Source organism: Talpa occidentalis, unplaced genomic scaffold (assembly GCF_014898055.3).
Source record: "Talpa occidentalis isolate TD23 unplaced genomic scaffold, MPIMG_talOcc4v2.1, whole genome shotgun sequence".
Classification (NCBI taxonomy): Eukaryota; Metazoa; Chordata; class Mammalia; order Eulipotyphla; family Talpidae; genus Talpa; species Talpa occidentalis.
In genome coordinates this window covers 89117417-89133358 of record NW_026555331.1, presented here as the reverse complement: position 1 = coordinate 89133358, position 15942 = coordinate 89117417, and the positions used below count along the sequence as shown (strand labels likewise).

General features: G+C 41.1%; 1 protein-coding gene across 5 annotated transcripts in view; it reads left to right on the top strand.

Annotated features, from left to right (window-relative positions):
• The first annotated feature begins 271 nt into the window (after positions 1–271).
• Positions 272–15942, top strand: part of ICA1 (islet cell autoantigen 1) — a 150183-nt gene continuing 134512 nt past the window's right edge. For 3 of the 5 annotated variants that reach the window (XM_054692388.1, XM_037508234.2, XM_054692390.1), the window contains exon 1: positions 272–420. The gene's annotated coding sequence lies outside the window, so the exon portion shown is untranslated. Of the gene's footprint in view, positions 421–668; positions 772–15942 lie in introns of those variants that run through there. The other 2 variants (XM_054692389.1, XM_054692387.1) reach the window with 2 other exon arrangements.

Below are 15942 nucleotides of genomic sequence, written 5' to 3'. Positions count from 1 at the left end.
AATGAAAGGTGTACACATACACTGCGTGGTTTTTTGGTTTGTTTTTAATGCAGCCTTTTTCCTTTAAATCCAAAGTGGATTTCTAGCTACAGAATATTGCTCTTTGTAACTTCTCTGGGCATTGAAGTCGTGAAGTCTGCAGTTCTCCAAAGCTACAGAAATCTAAGGTGGAAACAAGCGCCCTGCACAGCTCAAAGGGAACCCCTGGGGCGTTCGCTGCTGCTCCCACCTGTCAGCCAGGTCATTGTGACGCAAACGCTATGGACACGTGGAACACCTGCGGGAGAGGAGGGGCGGGGTCACCCTGGGCAGCAGATCCGCGCTGGGGGGGATACCCCAGGAGATGGGGGTCGAGGAAAGACCCCAGAGAGTAGAGAGAGGGAGACTCACTCCCCCCATCCCGGACCCGCCCCAAAGGAGGTGAGGCCTTCGCCCCCTCCCTCTTAGGAGTGCCGGGGACTAGCTGGGAGGGTCACCCCGCCGGGCGTCTCGGGACCGGAGGGAGTAGAGGTGTGGGCGCCGGCGGCGGCGCCCGGGGCGCGGGACTCGCGGAGCGGCGAGGGCCCGGCTCCCCCCGGCTGCTGCGCTGCGCTGCGGCGCGCACGGGCTCCGCCGGCTGCTATTCCGGCTGGTGGCGGCCGCCGCAGGAAGGGCCGGCTCCTGTGCTCCCCGCCCCCTTCCCTCGCCTTCTGCTGACGCTGACGTCGGATGAAGGAGCTGGAGGGACGCTCGGACCGCGGCCGCGAGGCTCCTGGGGGCCGGGGCTCCGAGGTACCTGCCCTCCGGGGCCGGGGCGGGGGCGCGCCGGGCGGGCTGCATGCGGCAGCGGGAGACGCCGGCAGCCGGGACGGTCGGGGGCGCCCGCCTGGGGCGGCCTCCTGCGCCCTTCGCGGGCAGCGGGCGACTCGCGGTCGCCTCGGCTGCCCCAAAGGTGCGAGAGCCGCCTCAGCCCCTTCCCCTCCCCGGATCACCTCTCGGGCCTGGGAAGGGCAGAGGATGCGCGCGCCGGGAGAGCGTGCGTCAGCCCCGGGGGAGCGGGAGCGACGCGTTCCCGGCGAGGGCCCCATCTCCGGCCCCGCGCTGGCGCACCCCCATCGGCGCCAGTGCACCCCACCCACGCCGTGCCTCGCCGGCCCGGCGGCTCCGACCCCCGGAGCTGGACCGTCCTTCTGGGCAGGGACTTGTGACCAGGGCCGACTTGTTGACAAATTCACCTGCCGGGGCGCCTGGTGTTTGCTTTTGCTCTTCGCCAAATGGGTCATCTTTAGCGGAGGTGGCGGGGAGCAGATGGGTACCTCGTTATAACCACTAGTGCCAGGAGGCCTGAGTTTGGTCCACAAAGGGCGAGGTGCTCAACAGCCTCGAACCCGACTAGAGTAAGAGTCCCCCAGCTGCCAGATCCCCGAAATCCTGGCGCGCTCGTTTCCTTTGGGTGCTGCTGACTCCGCCTTTCCTGCACTAGGGCCACTGCAGCTCCTGCTTCCTCTAGGAATGAACATATCCTGTTGTTACGTCTGCCCTTGCCGGGAGCGGCTCCCCATTAACCTCTCCCACTGTCGTTTTACATGGAGTGCCTCTAGACCCCTCGGTTTCTCATTGGGGGACTTAAAGGTCCTGCGCCCTTTCGCTGGCAAAAAGCATTAATCGCCAGGTTCGAGAGAGTTACAGTTTAGAAAAGGGAATCAGGTTCTCTTCCCTTTAGATGGCATAAAAAATTAGCATCAGAAAGGGTGCTGGGTGGCATCCTTATTAACTGAGGTCTGATAACTTGATAAAAATTTTCAGGGCTTGGAAAATATCTCATTAGCTGGCTTGAGCAGGGTAATGAGTGTAGGGAGAAAGGCACATTAAGGCAGTGGTCATTAGGTCTATAAATTATGACTCATTGCAAACATGTTCCTGTCCAAACATTTCAGTTAAGTATCTCCAGAAGAATCTCACATTGGTTTCTGTGAAGCACTGCTTTAGGTCTTCTGAGTGGGCTGCGTGGGGTTGGGGAGTGAAATAGGAAATGCCTATTAGTTTGAAATCAATGTTATAGATTCAGTTCAGTTTCTTACCTGCTGTTTGATTCGCGCGCTCTCTTTCTCTCAAAATACTTTTAAGTGGATTTTCATAACAGTTTCTTTTTAGGTTTCAGTTTTCATTTTTGAAAAATCATGTATGACGAATACCAGAGTGACAAAGTTAGTTTATAATCTTTAATAGTTCAAATACCACTGTTTGGTTTTAGGCTGTCTTATATATAATTACAGAAGATAGGGATTTCCAGTTGTATTTTTTTTTTTTGCATTATATTGGTAAATAGTTGTACTGTTGTTAAAGATAAATCTTTAGGAAACAACACTTAAACAATTGAGCACTACATACAAAAGTGGAGTGCCTGGAGGTTAAAGAAATAGCTGACCCTGGAGACTCTATGAATGAATCATTAAATGCTAAAGACACTAGAAGTTAAATGCCTGGAGGGTTTATTTTTAGCTGCTTCCCCCCACTTGGTACACTTGAGAATCTTTCTGACTGCTTTCTCTGATCCTCTTCATTGCCATGCATTTCTCTCCATTTCCACATTAATGAAAAATATAAATACTGCTATTCAAAAGAAAACCTTTCAAATTACTGCGTTTCAAAACCTTTCAGAACCTTTCAAATTACTGCATTTTCCATGTTTTTTGACTATCAGTACATTTCTTTTAAGGTTTAGGCAGTTTTATCAGAGGGACGGAAGTGTGGTAATGTGAAATGACATAAGTTACAGTTGTGTTGGTGTGAATTTTTAAGATTACAGGAACTGGGCCTCCCTTGCGATGCAAGGGGTTAGCATGAGTTGGATCCCCAGCCCAGGAGCTAACCCAAATGGCACAGCAGAACTCTCCTGTCTCTCCCGCAGCTCCCCTCAGCAGTGTATTTGAGTAGATCTGCCTGTTCTGCTCCCCACTCTGTTGCTGGTGAATCCAGTCCTCCTACCACTTGCCCCTCTGGCCTCTGCCCCCATTCTTGTATGTATAAATAAATAAAAATAAATCTAAAACAAATTATTACAGAAACCTCATACGAAGACAAGGAAGTAAATAGGATCAAGGAGAATTTTTCCGCTTTATTGGCTAAGCCATGAAACTAGAAGTTTGAGGGTAGATGATAGTAGCTAGGATCAAAGCACTGGCCTGTGTCTCTTTTTTTTTATTCCATCTGTATTGTCAGATTATGGGAACCGTGGACAAAGGTGTCTATTGTTTGTTTTTGTCCATGAAGCAGCATAATCACTAATTAGCTGAATTTACCCCCATTCCTGCCCTGTCTGTCTAGCAGAACCTACACTCAAAGACTAATAATGCAGGAGAACATTTTTTTCCCCAAGCTGTCATGTTGTGTAACACAGTCATATCTGGCACCATGAAGGAATTGCAGAGAGCAAACAGTCTTTGGATCCTGATAAAGCAGAACTGGAAACACTCCCCCAAACACATAACTAGTCACATGACCGTGAGCAGGTTACTTAAATTCTACATCATATTCTTATCTGGAACAAGAATATCTACCCATGAGGTTGTGGTGGAGATTAAAGGGAATTTGCATAGTAAGTAGGCTCAAGTAGGGGGATTATTCTTTCAGGTACTGAACATAGGTGCTGTCAATACCTGAAAAGGATGTTGCTACTTTACATATGGTAGGGAATGTTTTAGTGTCAAGTAGCTCAAATGATTTTTTACTAGTACTGAGAGCTTGGGCTTTCTGGAATATTCCAAGAAGCTGGGGAATGCAAATTGTCCAGGAGCAAAGCAAAGGTAATTTGTTTCAGTGTGGATAGGTCATCCTACCCCTGCCAGTCAATTGTGATTTTTCATGTACAAGTAACACTGTCTTTCCCTGGGAGCTTGTTAGACATGCAAAATCTCAGTCTCACCATCCCACCACCACCCACCCATCTAGTACCACTGACTATCAATCTGCACTGTAACTACATCCCCAAATGATTCATGTGCACATTAAAGTTTGAGAAGCACTGTTATAACCTGGTATTTCTCAGACTTTTATATGCAATAGGATCATCCGGGGACTTGTTAAATGTGATTCCTACCTTGCTTCTCCACTATTAAATACCTCTTGTGGTTCTGATACTTCCTACCATTGCTTTTTGAGTAACACTATACAAACCCTTTATCCAAAATAGTTGCTAAGATGGGCCTCTGCTTTCTTCCTTAACAAAGTACTTTGGCAAACTAGATTGTTAATATTCAACCCCCTTTGAGGTAATTAGGTGTTAAATCCCCATCTACATGATAAGAAAATTAAGACTATAGGCATGATGTGCCCTGGGTATTGGGTACTGCCTTGAACCTCTCTAAATCCTAGTTGATCATGCTTTCACTACCCCAGCAGCTAACTACCCTGTGTGCATGCAGATAAAAAGTCTTCACAAATACTAATGAATTAATCCAGACCAGGTACGACTGACTATATCTAGTAGGACATTTCATGCATGATTTTAAAACAAAGCCTGCTTTCTGTGTGACTATAGGCTAGTTATTTGAGGTGACTGATTGTGAGCTTTATCCATAAAATGAGGGTGATGTCTCCTTGGCAGTGTTGAGGATAAGCAATAATGTGCACGAAGCATATCTCACAGTGCTGAAAAGTAGTTCCTCAACCTATCTTAATGTAACTAATTGTTCCAGTGTAAACCTTGGGAGAGAGAAGTTCATAAGGACCTGAGAAAATAATGTTGCCTATGATGAGAACTCTCTCCAGCTCTCTAAAAGTGTATTGTTAACCATGAGAGAATACATTTGAGTACAAAGATCCTCTCAGTTTTTTAGTTTGTGAGAGTATTTATTTGTAGAAAGAGTAACCATAAAGCACTGCAACTATTTTCCCAGCACACACATTAAAACCCACCCAATTATTCACCATCATCATCTCGCACAACCATTTCTCTGTTCCCAGAATATGGCACGGACACCTCTGTCTGACGTCTAATGGTCCTCAGGGGAAATCAGCCCTCTTCGCATGTTTCTGGGGGTAGTGCCACAGACCAAGTTACTAATGGTAATAAATAGTACCCCATCTCCTTATTGGCAGGAACTCTGATAGCCTCTAAGAGTCTATCAACAATTGTAGCTTTTGTTGTCCATAGACACCATGGTGTTAATGGGTTTCAGACTAACACAGTGCCTGTTACTAAGAGAAATAGTTTTAGAGTCTATTAAGAGCTGCCCTTCATCCTGGAGTAGAGTGGATTGATTAAAAAAATAGGAGCTCCAGAGTCAAAAGCACACCTGAACTTACTGGTCATTGACTTTAGGCAAATTACTTCACCTAAATTTTCTTTTTCTTTTTTTTTTTTTTAATAGAGGCATGTTTTATTTATTTCTTTATTTGTTTGTTTGTTTTGTTTATACAAGCACTGGGTACAGTCAGAAGCGCGGGAGGATGAGAGGATTCACCAGAGCCAGAGCGGGGAGCAGAGCAGGCAGAAGGACCGAAGTACACTGCTGAGGGGAGCAGCGGGCGGCAGGAGAGGTCTGCGCGCCATGTGGAACCCTCCTCTGGTGGCCGGGGAGCAGCCGGGGATCGAACTGGCGCCGCAGAGGCCACGGGCAGCTTCGCAACCCAGCGCTCAACCGCTGCGCCACCGGGGAGGCCCTAAATTTTCTTTTTTATCACTATTGCAAAAGCAGGGTGCTGCCCCCTTCTTAGCATTGCTGTGGAGATAAGTACTTCTCACATGTAAAGTGCTTAGTAAACCAATAGCATGTAATGCTCCTTGTTCAGCACATATTTAACTAGATGCCTACTGTGTTTTGGTACCATGGGGTAAGGAGGAAAAAATAAACTATTAGGGTTCCGGCTCTTAATGGACTTGCAGTCTGGGGCAGTAGATGCAGGCCTCATTCGCTCTCTGCAAGAGAGCATTGGGAGTGGCAGGGTATCTTTGATGTGGAGCAGTTAATTCTTCAGTGGGGAGGGTAAGAATAGGGAGGGTGGAAGAGTGAATGTTGAGTTGGGAAGCCTTCATTTGGAAGGTGACATTTGTGGAGAGTCATTAGGTAAGGTGTAAGTTGGCCAAGTGAACAAGGAAAGGAAGAGCATTTCAAGTGGTAGGAAACTTCTCAAAGCCATAGTGTATTCAGGAAACTTGTTACATAATGAAATGACAAAGCATGGTTCTCTGTGCGGTGTAACAAAAATTTTTGGAAAGGGTGCCAGAATGTCAAGGGGCTTGGGTTTTTTTGGCTGAGTCTTAGATTTCTCTAGAGGCCAGAGAGAGCAACCAAGGCACTTCAAGAGAATGGTATGTTTTGATTTTCATTTTATCATACTATTTCAGACCATAGTGTAAATGATTGGAATGGGCAGATTAAAGGGGTAGTGTTACCTCTGAAGGGCTAGATTAAGTCTTCACTGTGACTACAGAATGGAGATGATGAATTTAATAGCTTCTTAGGTGGTAGAATGGAGAGAGCTTGGAGACTGGCTGCAAAAGATGAGAGAAGTAGTCAAGTTTCCAAATTGGGTCACGCATTAGATTTTGTGCTGGCAGTTAACTTAAGGCCCAAATGAAGAACAAGTTGGGGATGAAGATGGAGTGAGATAAGTTTCATTTCAGCTAAGATGTGCTAAATTTTAAGTGCCCACGGAACTGCCCAGATGAAGATTATGGTAGGGAGATGGAAATCAAACCCCTCCACCAGAGTACACAAATCCACACCTCCAGCTCCCTACTGTCTTCTCTGGAGAGGTGTTTAATTCTGGAAGTCACTGGAACACAGCTGTTGGTCGAAACCATGCAAATAGATCAAATTACCTAGAGAGAGCAAGTATAATAGGAGACGTCCAACATTGCAACTTTGTAGATCATTGATGTTTGAGATGTGTACACAAAAGATAAGGAACTAACATAGAAAATTGAAAAAGCACAAAAGTGTAGAAGGTGTTTCCTGAGAAAGCAGGGGTGAGACATTTCAAGAAGGAAAGGTAGCAGGTCTACTAAGCTGAGAACTTGAGTTGAGTTCACCGTAAAAAATTTTCTCTGGTATGTTGGAGAAAGGAACCAAACTATTGTTTTCACAAAAATATGTGAAGAAAAGACAATATATGGTAACTGGATAAGAAAGAAGTTGAAGAATACAGGTTCAAGGTGGAAAAGCAGGGAGGATGATTAACTTGAAAGAGCAAGAATACTGGGGGGCGGGGGGCAATGAGGGGAGGGACAAGCATGGTGAGAGCCGTCCCTCTGGAGAGAAGGGGCCATGCCATGTCAAGGCCATGATGACTCCTCCCGTCCCCCGGGTGAGAAGTGAGATGCTCTTCATCACCCTGGGACTTTTCTTCCACTTGCTACTCCTTGGAGGCCATGAGTTGAGTGTCCGTGTACCTTATTCTTTTTCCTCAGTGCTGCCATAGGCACCCTTGGCATTGTTGTGAAGTAGGTAAACTGCAAAGGTGCCAAGCCACTCCCCATTTTCAGCTTCCTGCTTCCCTCTTCTCTGTCCTCCTGACCTGGAGCTAGTGCCTTTGTGCTACTCACTGCCTATTCTCCCTGGCAGCTATATCTGCACCATCAGGTATATGTCCATGTTCCTGTCTTCCCTGACCCCCATCAAAAACTGCTTCTGGATGTTGCTGCTATTTAATCCCATAAAAGCTTCCCTAAGAAAGTAGAGAGAACCTGAAAAGAGATCTCCTATTTGATTCTCAAATAACACATGCTAGATGACCCAGTATAAACAAAGGTGACTCTCATTGGTGCACATGAAAATACAGAGCCTGCTTTTTCTGTCTGCTCTCCGTGTGCTGACTTTTATTTTAAGGCCCTCTTCTTCCTTACTTGCCAGGGCTGCCTTTATCCCTTGCTCTTAAACCAGCCTGAACTGAAACATCATTTAGCAGCCACAGCTTTACCAAAGAAGGTTCTCGAATACATGCCATCTGCTGAAAGAAGGGCTGGTGGTGGTTTCTTTACAGGGCTGACACAGAGCATGGACATCTTGTAAGCCATATTTTTGTGGCAGTGATTGAAGACTAATAAAGAAGCCTTATGCCATGGCTTGGAAAATTTTTTTTAGTCCTGGCCTCAGTTCCTTACCTATGAAAAGAGCAGATTGGACCAAATAACCCAAAAATTCTTCCCTACCTCTCAGTTATCCTATGTAGGCATATCCTATGTAGGCATATAGGATGATTTCTCTTTAAGAGGCTTTAAATTATTGATTTAACCTTAAAGATAGAGAACCTTGGAAACATTAGGGGCTCCCTGATTATTTTGATTGCTTACATCATGCTTCTGTGTAGTTTCAGAGAACTGCGCTCAGTACATTCACTTTTTCTTAGTTATATTATTAGTCATATTTCTATATAAATTATATTTATTTCACTTGCAGATGTGTGTGTGTATAGTGAGAGATTTTCCTTATCATTTTACTTTTGATAGTGTTACACACTTCATTTAGTATGCCCATGAATCTGCTTTGAAACAAATGGTACATTTTGCACATAGGTTTTGACTTTTTTAAAGCAACTTACAAAAATGTGGAGTTCAACCATTTTGTAGGGCATTTATAAAGACTATATATACATACACACATAAGATCTTTGAATATATAGATATGTATATATGAGATTTATTTTTGTAATGACATTTAGGACAGAATAATTATCAAGAGATTCTGGGGAGAAAGAGCTGTTTAAAGGTATTTCTATTTGTACAGAATATTGGTGACATGATTTATGAAATTAATTTTTTAGTTCTTTGCTAACTTCCTAAATGCCTTAGACTAAAGCTGGTCAATAACAATACAATAGCAACTATATATGTAATTTAAATGTTTCCTAGGTATGTATGAAAAATTAAAAGAAGTAGGTGAAATTAGATAATGTTTTTATTTAACCCAATATATTAGAAATATTATTTCAGCACAAAATGTAAAAATACCATATAACAAAAAGCATTATTAGGTATAAAATAGAATGTGTAAATATATATTTATATACAATACATAATAGCAACATAGTCACACAAAATTTAAATGTATGTAAACAAATCAATATAAAATAATTTTATTTATAAATAGAAAATACAGTTTTATTAATAAGATATTTCACTTTTGGGGATATTAAATATTCAAAATTCAGCATGTATTTATTTCACTAACTAGCCATATTTCAAATACTCAACAATCTTTCAAGTTGGTATTCTTTAAAATAATGTTTGTAAGAACCTCTAGGTTATTTAATTATAAATTCAATTATAAAATTCAGTTTTGAAGTATAATTTAAGGAGTGCATTAGTCCAGCCTCAATATCTGTGTTGGCAGTTGAAGTTTGAAGTTTGAGTACGTCTTAGAAGTTTATTGAGATCTTTGTCTGACTAAGATGTTCCTTTAGTCTTCACCGTTTTAAGTTTTTGGAGAAAAAGTCACCATAAAAGAGATTAAAATCCTTATGCTAAATTTGAATTGACATTTGAAAGCTACATAAACCAAACTACATAAAATCACTTGTGAATATAATTTATACAGCAAGAATTTTTAAGTGACTCTCTTCTTTAGCCATAGTACCCTGTTTTTTTCTGTTTCCAAGCTTCTAATCTATTTGATGGCATTTGCTTCAGGAGATTTTTTTGAGCACTGTTAGATTCCAAATGCTAGCCTCTTTGTTATTGTTGTCCTGGTTTTGGTTATAGCACAAAATTCACCAACACTCATTCTTTGCAAGTAGGGCTTTTAAGCAAGAGACACAAGGCAAGACCTTGACTTGAATTTTGTGGTTTAGTTTGCTTCGTGGAAACTTTTTTCCCAAGATTTATTTTATTTATACAAGAACTGGGGTACAGGCCAGATACACGGGAGGCTGAGAGGATTCACCAGAAACAGAGCGGGGAACAGAATAGGCAGACTGACGAAATACACTGCTAAGAGGAGCAGCGGGCGAGACAGGAGAGGTCTGCCGCGCCATGTGGGACCCTCGCCGGCAGGCCAGGATCGAACCGGTGGTGCAGAAGCTGCAGGCAGCTTCACAGCACTGCGTTCAACGGCCTGTGTCACCAGGGAGGCCCTGTGGAAACATTTTCAATGAATATTAATGTTCAGGGTGAAAATGTTTTAGAGAATGTCTATGCTTTTTTTTTTTTTTTAGTTTCTTGAATATGAGATGCTGTATTTGGTATTTGATATTTTCCTTTGAAAATCTCTTGGACTAAAGGGAGAGAATGAGAAGAGCACCAGGTAGCTAATTGACTGATTAATGTTTCCATTCCAGCATTCCTCCTTGAAACTTGGTCTTTTACCTGATTTTGAGCAATTCTCCATTTTTCAAACCTCAATATCCTCATCTTTAAAAAGAAAGAAATTGCGTGCATTATCTTCAAGCTTTCTCTTAGATAAAAATGTCTCTCAGAGTATTTTAAATTAGCTTATAGTTTTTGTGTCTGAGCGCACCCTAGATGTCAGCAAGCCTATTCTGTTCTTTTATAGATGAGCAAAATGAAGCCAGAGAAGTGAAGTGACTTGTAGGCAGAAAATGTGGCTGGGTCATGAGTTTATCGGCTTTTATATTACACAGCATATTGGGAGACAACCTATCTTGACATTAAAAATATTTGCTTTAGGAAGGTGACATTAATAGATTCAGGGAGTCATTATACTTAATTAATGCATATGGGTAATACCTGAGCTGTTTTGAAATGTAAATGAAATGTTCATATTAAAAATATTCTATGACCCCAATTCATTAACAGAAAATTCAAGTTTTAATGGTGACTTGCATGTGTAGGGCTCAAATAAAACCTCATCCATCTTTCAGCTGCCTTGGATAAGGTTAGAGTTGTTTTTCTCTTGTAAGATTTGCTGACTCACAAAATTAAAACATGACTCACAAATGAAAGTATGTTGTGATTTGCATTTACTTGTGAATTTATGAAATATCAGAAATCATTTACAAGAGACACAAAATTCAACTAGGAACAGAATTCATTTAAAGTTACATGGAATGCTCAAGTAATCATAACTTATCAAAATCTGAAAGAAAAAACTGTGATAGCTGAGAAATAGGAAAAACATCCACAAAAATCTAGTCAAAATAGCATTAATTAATGTTTAGCTTTTGAAAGAATGGAAGGCTAATTAATTTTCCCACCCTCTGTAGGAATCTCATTTTCTCAACTATGTGTGAACACAATTTGATGAGTCAAGATTTTAAAAATAATAATTTAGCTAATTATGCCTGGAGAAATTGTTTTACTTTGTCCCGGTTTCTCTGTAACTTTCAGTATTTGTACTTAAAATATTTCCTTCTCTTCATGAGAAATTATAAACATATTTCTTGACTGAAGAACACCTCTGGGGGGAAAAAAAGATGAGAAAAACACTTTGAGCAAAAAAATATACAAATTATTTTTTAACTTGATACTGAGAATGGCTGACAAATTTGTATTGCTTCTTTTTATTAGGCAAGTCATGGAGTTTGGATTAAAACCCTGGCTTGGAAACTAATTGGCTTTGTTCCGGCAGGTGCACTAGTCTCCTCTCTGGATCACGTCCCCATTTGAAGAAGAAGGGAATTCATCCCATTGCTTCTCAGCTACCTCTAGATTCTAAATTATATGTTTTATATTATTAATTCTGAGGTTATGCAGCAGAGAAATAAACCCAAAGATAAAAAATAAACCCAAAGAAAAAATATTAAAAACTCATAATATTTCTAGAAAAAGTTTACCTCTATAATAACAGAGAGATGGAATTAGGAGAAAAATATATAAATTAGTATCCTGAAATTGGAAGCAAAATCCAAGAGACTCGCCATAGTCTTCCTACGTCTGTAATACAGATTGTCAAAGACAAACTCTCTGGCAAAAACAGGAGGACAGAGAAGGTGCTCACTAAAAGTAAAATAAAGAGCATTGGGTGTCTGTCCTCCAAAATCTGTGTAAATGCTGAAAATGACAAAAGGTACCCTTCGATATCATCCTAACTATCTCCCATCACTGACGCCTCTTGTCTTTTAGTTACTGCAATGCACAAATGCTTATGGTTGATTTAACACACATACATCACTAGTTCTACCATGGAAGAATGTGTTCATTGCTTTCCCTCTACCTGCAACAATACAGAACACTCCTACCCTTCGCCTAGCGTTCAAGCACTGATTCTTAGAACCCCAGCCCAGAGGCCATGTAGGAAGCCAGCTCTCAGCCCTTGCTTTTGTGTGGCTGGGCTCCTTGCTCTGTCAAGGTGCTCATTCCAATTTACAGCAACACTTGGCCTTCTTTGCTTCACAGGCTCTTTTTCTGTTATACAGAAATGGCCCCAAAAGTCTGTGACGTGTATGGGATGTATAATGTTACTGAAGTTTAGAGAAGTATTCTGTATTTCATTAAATATAAGAAATTAGTGCTGTGACATCTTATACCATATTATGTAACATGAAGAGAGAAAATTGAGTTCCAGACAATTGACAGGGTATCATTTGCCGGACACATCCTGGCTTCAGGAATGTTGGAATGTGCGTAGGTTTGCCCCTTACGTTTCAGTGACATGTGCTTGTAGCTGCTGTTTGGGAATGAGTGATTTTACTATGGGATGATATAAATATACCACTTTGCACCCACATCACTGTGAGACTGTTTTGTTCTCTTGAAAAGTGTATGTTTTATGGGGGAAGATGGCCCACTTCCCAAGGAAAGCTAAATATTGGTGTGCACAACAAAATTGAAGAATTCTAGGATAGTGACAAATTTTTGTTAGAAAATAGAAATTTTGAATAAATTAGAGAGGAAAATGATAAATTTGGCAGTAGCTCAGTTCTACACTTCAAGAAAATCCACCATATGCTCAGTACACACAGCAGAAAAAGGGATTCTGGACTCAGGGCTCCAAGGAACAGAAAAACTGCTCACTGAGTGGAAGAGAAAATTCTACTGCTAAAATTGAAAAAGTAATTAATTTGAGACATAAAACGTTGCACAAGAAAAATGACACACTTAGGAAATGTGCTTCAAGAGGAAGTCTATTGAATTTTTTTCGTGGGTTGAGAGTAGCAATGTGGTGAAGTAAAACTATTGATCTTACCTTGACTGTGAACTAGGGTTGGCACTCGAATTTTAGACTCTTTGCTTAATTCAAATATAATCAGAAGGGCCATCAGCTAACTCCTTAAGCTCACAGAAAAGTGTTTTGAGCCAGAACAAATGTTCAGTGAAGTGGAAACTAGAGTATATGGAATGAAAATACTTCCTCATATTATATTTCCAAGGAGAATCCAGTATCAGGGTTAAAGGCAGCCAAGGACATTCTGACTATTCTACTTTGTAGTATGCATCCAACTTTGTTCTAAAACAAATTTCTTTAGCGTTCTGTGAATCTTGGGATATTTGGGGAAATGTTTTCTTATCTATTGGCCATCCAATGTGTTCAAAATGATTTTAAAATGGCTATTTAAAATAAAAACAAGTGGGGTGGTTGTAGTTTGTCCACAGGGGTGGATAAAATTGAAGACTTAACACAGTAGATGTGTAGGAAATGCGTAGAGGAGAAATGAACTTAGTTATTGCACAGAACCCCAAAACAAAATCTGAAAAAAAGGTCTCTCTTTCCTGTTTTTCCAGCTGAGGACAGCTGTGATCTTAATGCCTGACTTATCAGGGACAAATGAAGTCCTTGAGTGACTTTATATTTGCTCTTCTTTGCTTAGCTCTCAAGATAGGATGGCCATAAGCACAGCTTTGGAAGTCTTTTCTGTATTATTAGCAAGCTCAAGACATGATACTATTAATTTTGAGTTTGTTTCATACGTGCCTTGTGGCAAAAGTGGAGAAATAGCTTCCTTCACAGAATTGTGAATTAAAATATTAGCTAATCATAAACTTACTTCTTTTTTTTTGTTTAAAGATTTATTTATTTATTTGTTTGTTTGTTTATTTATTTATTTATTTATTTATACAAGCACTGGGTACAGTCAGAAGCGCGGGAGCGTGAGAGAATTCACCAGAGCCAGAGCAGGGAGCAGAGCAGGCAGACTGATGAAGTACACTGCTGAGGGGAGCAGCAGGCGGCAGGAGAGGTCTGTGCGCCATGTGGGACCCTCCTCCGGTGGCCGGGGAGCAGCCGGGGATCAAACCGGCGCTGCAAAGGCTGAGGGCAGCTTTGCAACCCAGCGCTCAACCGCTGTGCCACCGGGGAAGCCAAATAATTTTACGGGGGTATATTTTAACATCAGGATCTTCAAATTTAGGAAATTCACAAAGATCTTTTTATAAGTTCCTTGCAAATAATTGAGTCTCCTACATTTGGAAATTATGTTTTTAGGTCTGTCTTCCTTAAACTGTACAGTCCAATATTGTAGTCACTAACCGAATATGAACAATATGTACTTAATATGGCTAATCTCAATTGAGTATAAAAATACATAGCAGCATAAAATATACAGATTTGATACAAAAACATGAATGCTATTAAAATAATGTTAGCTGTATTGGTTAAGTGAAATATTAAAATTCACTGTTTCTTTTCCCCTTTTAACATAACAATTACATAACTTTACATTACATATATATTCTATTGGAAAGAGCTGATCAAGACTATGAGTTCCTTGAGGCTAGGGACAATGTTTGACATGTATTAATTTGATGATCAATGAATGTTTGATGAAACTATTGAACTGAAATGAATTAATGGAGAATTATAATGGTTTTTTAAGATTGGTTTTGACACTGGATTTAGAAAGTGATTAAGCAAAATGAATGGATTATGTCAGAAAATCTTAAAATGTTTATTTTTTTTAAAGATTTATTTATTTATACAAGAACTGGGGTACAGGTCAGAGGCACGGGAGGGTGAAAGGATACACCAGAGACAGCAGGGGAACAGAATAGGCAGACTGACTGAAATACACTGCTGAGGGAAGCAGCGGGCAAGACAGGAGAGGTCTGCCACGCCATGTAGGTTTCTCCCTGGCCGGCCGGGAATCGAACCTGCACTGCAGAGTCTGCAGACAGCTTCACAGTGCGGTGCTCAACCCGCTGCCCCACTGGGGAGGCCCTTAAAATGTGTATTAATTGTCCCTGGAGTATGGATCTGGAACATAAAATAAGAGATACAAGCCCTGGGTACAATTATATTCTCATGAGACCTGATGTGCACAGTAAAGTTGACCTGATTTTGGCCACCTATAGTTTCTTTGCTCTTGGGCCTTATAATGTAGAATCTTGTTCCAGAAAGATCCATTTCCAGAAAGAATTGTTTCCTGTGTGCTTTTAGCTGTGGTACTCAGACTTGACTGTTTAAGAATTACTTGCAAAGCCTGTTACAAATGCAGATTCCCAGGCTCATTCCCAGAGATTCTGGCAAGTGATGGGACCCAGGAATCTGCTTGCTAACATTGTGGAAGATTCCAAAGGTCTGTAAACAATACCTTGAGAAACACTGTCATGTGGCATTATCATTTGAGACTAGCCTGGAAGTCTAGGAAGAAAATTGCTCAGCAATTTTTTGTGGTTATTTTAATAATAAAAAGTTGGTCAAAAAGTCACAGCAAAGGAAACAACAGTGAAACCTGCCAAATGGGAGAAAATATTCACAAACCATATATTAGATAAGTGGTTAATATCCAGACAATTCTACAATGCAATTGCCAGAAAAATCCAAACAATCCAATTTAAACATGGACAGAGGAACTGAGTAGGCATTTCTCCAAAGAAGTTATACAAAAGGCCAATAAGCATATAAAAAGATGCTCTACATCACTAATGATCAGGGAAATGCAAATTAAAAATCACAAAGAGATATCCCTTCACAAACAGTATGGCTGCTATTAAAAAACAAAACAAAACAAAACAAAAAATAACAAGTGTTTGGGAGGATATGGAAAGATTAGTGCCTTGAGTACTGTTGGTTGGATTGTAAAATGGTACACTTGCTGTAGGGAAAAGAAGTGTATTCATAAAAATGG